This window comes from Varroa destructor, unplaced genomic scaffold, assembly GCF_002443255.2.
Source record: "Varroa destructor unplaced genomic scaffold, Vdes_3.0 BEIS01000005.1, whole genome shotgun sequence".
NCBI classification, from domain to species: Eukaryota; Metazoa; Arthropoda; class Arachnida; order Mesostigmata; family Varroidae; genus Varroa; species Varroa destructor.
Window position 1 is genome coordinate 17,211,238 of NW_019211458.1, and position 3,209 is coordinate 17,214,446.

Consider the following 3,209-nt stretch of genomic DNA (forward strand, 5'->3'; position numbering starts at 1 on the left):
TATATATATCTTTTTTTTTGTTTTTATTACGTGGATTTTAATGTTTTTTGTGCTTGAGGCAACATCGTATCGTATTGTTTTCATTGTATTATTGGATGTTCAAATACATTCTAAAAATTAATTAACTGTACTTGCATAAAGTAAAAGGAAAAATCAACACAAAGTTGACCCTCAGTATCTCTGCTGTCGAGAAACAGACAGTCGGAATTTGTATCGTTTCGATAATTTTTATTTCACGTGAAGGTAAGATATTATTTACCCTGTAAATATAATCTTAGAAAACGTCGAGCAACGTATGACCCACCACATATGGGGTTGCATTGTCATCTGAAGACCGAACTGTGTCAAAAAAGTGGGCAAAGGCTGCTTCTAAAAGGAACTGTTAAGATGCAATCAAAAATAAAGAGATTTGTGCCATTAATAACGCGCAATTATTCAAGGTTCAAAGCTGCAGACAATATCTCTTTAGAACAAAGCGTAACTGCCTGAGTTCGAGTTGAGAGCGCGAGTTGATTATCGTGTAAGGCGCATAAAAAAGTGGCTTGCTATTAACGACTGAATTTATCACCGAATTTTTTTTAAGTCGTCCAGAATTTCCAAAATTTCGTTGTAGGGATATCAGAGGACCACGTGTCGTGCAAATAAACTGATGTCACGGTCACAATTTGATAATATTTCTTCGTAATAGTTTTCACCATTTTAGCATTTGTGTTGAACCGCTCGATGAAATTCTAACATTATGTAAGCATAGTTTCCGTTATTAGTATGATAGCAAATAGATGAACAAAATAAGTTATTTATACAATGCCCCTGTTTCTCATTCTAAGTTCAACGCTCCCCACATAGCGCTCATAATCTACAATTTGACGATTGTATCTCAATAGGAATAAAATGCAATAAATAATTAATCTTAGAATTATGTATTGCTACGGAAAATTAAGCTGGACGCGGCATTAAAGGGGAAACAGCGGACAACAGCGAGAATTTTGTAAATCAATTGAGCTCATCTACGAATCTTCAAAGATTTTTTTTTAAAATTGAACAGTTTTGACATGGTTAGCCCTAAGTACATCTATTCCCTGTACACGTTGCCTAAAACTGTTTCGATGAGGCGTTTGATGGTCTTTTTTGTTATCGTTGTGTTTACCAGACGTCTCGATTTGAAGCTAAGAAGCTTATAAGAAGTTGAATTCCGACAATTAAGCGCGTATTTTAATGTAAAGCGTAAAGAGTCAATCTAACAGTACCAGTTAGATTAGAGATTTTTTCTGGAGCACGTCCAGAATAAGTGGATGTAAATCTTAATTTTTTAATATGATTCATAAAAATGTACTTCAACTAAATAAGCCCTTAATTGTTTATAATATGCAATAGTTGTTGTTCGACTATTATATGTCTTATGTTAAACAACGTCAATGTAAAAAAACCTGCAAATACGTGTTATGGTTATGTCCAGAAGTGGCACGGGACCGGTCTTTTCACTAAATATTCGGACGAGCGTTTGCGCGATTCGATTTACTGGAATTTAACTGACTACCTGAGTTCTTACGAAAGCGTCACAAGCGAACTGTTTGAGTACTGCTTGTATAGAGGTGAAAGGTTAATTATAATTATATAGTAGAAGTTACGTCGAACAGCAATCAGCTATGCCTCAATAAGTTCTGCCAGAATACGGTCTAAGCGTAGTTTGTCACGTGATACATGTTAGACACACTTGTTCACGCAACACAGTTATCATATTGGTATATCTATTGGCTGGCTTTGAGCGTGTAAACGTTCATGGAGCGTTCGAGACCGAAATTATTCTCAATAGGATCAATCAAATTAACATTGTACCCTATGGCAAGGAGAGAACTTTTCCCTCTAAAAAGAACACTTTCAAAGCTTCAGCAGCCCATAAAAAAGTTACGATTCGATCACTTTGAAGGCCGTTTAGGATCCGAAAAATAGACAGAAAAACGGACACAGGCTTTATCTACGAGGCATAGACTGGGTCAATTTAATTCACCTTAGTTAACTGTGTTCTGTTAAATTTTCCCGACAATGGCCAACAATAATATAACTGTTATTAGCAGCTTACTGTCCTCTGAATTCATATAAAGTAACTTTAACACAAATCTTAATGTTGGCAATGGCGCATGGCACAACTAACGTTGTATTAACGTTAAGATATACACAAACGAGCTTCGTCACGTTCTACTGTTTCCTCGTTAGATAATTCTAGGGAAACAGCGCAATTACTAAAATGTCGTACACATCGGCCTACACAAATTTTCCCATTAAGATGTTAGTCTCAGTGTTACAGTAGACTGACGCAAGTAAGAAGGGAAGCAGCAAGGTTAGGTATCTTCACCGTTTTTTTAGTCATAATCATGTTCACTTTTACTTTGTTACGTAAGTAATCGTTACGTTGAAAGTCAGTGCTGTGTTTTTTAATTTTTACTCTGTAGCATTCAAAGATCAAAAAAGCGATGCCAAGTACAAGGGGCTATGTACTGGATTGAAATGATTTTCACCGTTTGAACCTCATAGTTGAGCGAAGACGTCAGGCGCCTGAAAATCGAAATAATGAATTCAGCAGGTCAATGCTTCAGTAGGGCGCAACAATAACGCGAGTAATAATATTCCCCATAGAAGCTCACTGGTAACGTACCCAGCTAAAAAAATTTGGGGACTGATGAGATAGTCCAGCTGGGTTTTGATACATTTTTTCGTATTAGGAGCTACCTGTCTGAAGCAATAATTGACTAGAAATACTGGACGTAAATTCGAAACGTTCATTCTGTAGCATGAACAATATCTTTTTCTTTTGTTTAAAATAGTTCCTAATATGAAATTCGAAATGTCCGAATGAAAAATGCACTTCAGCGGTAGCAAGCTTTTTATTTAATTGGTGAGTTCGGTACGGTCATGGTAGGCGAAATTTCTAACACAGTAAACGGACGTCATTCCCCGCTTGTTATCAAAATTTATTTATTATTATCATATAAACTACCAGATAATTGGAGATTCCCAGGGACTTATCTGTACTGACTCAACTCTCAACCAATTAGCGTCTACTTTAGATCCTACCTAAATCGTTGTTTAGTACATCGAGATTATTTACAATTTCCAGGCCACTCTACTTTCTTTCGCCTTGTCGCTGGACTCAGAGTGTGGCAAACCAGCTATCAAATTCGAGACGTTATCAGATTCTACTGGTAGAGAGT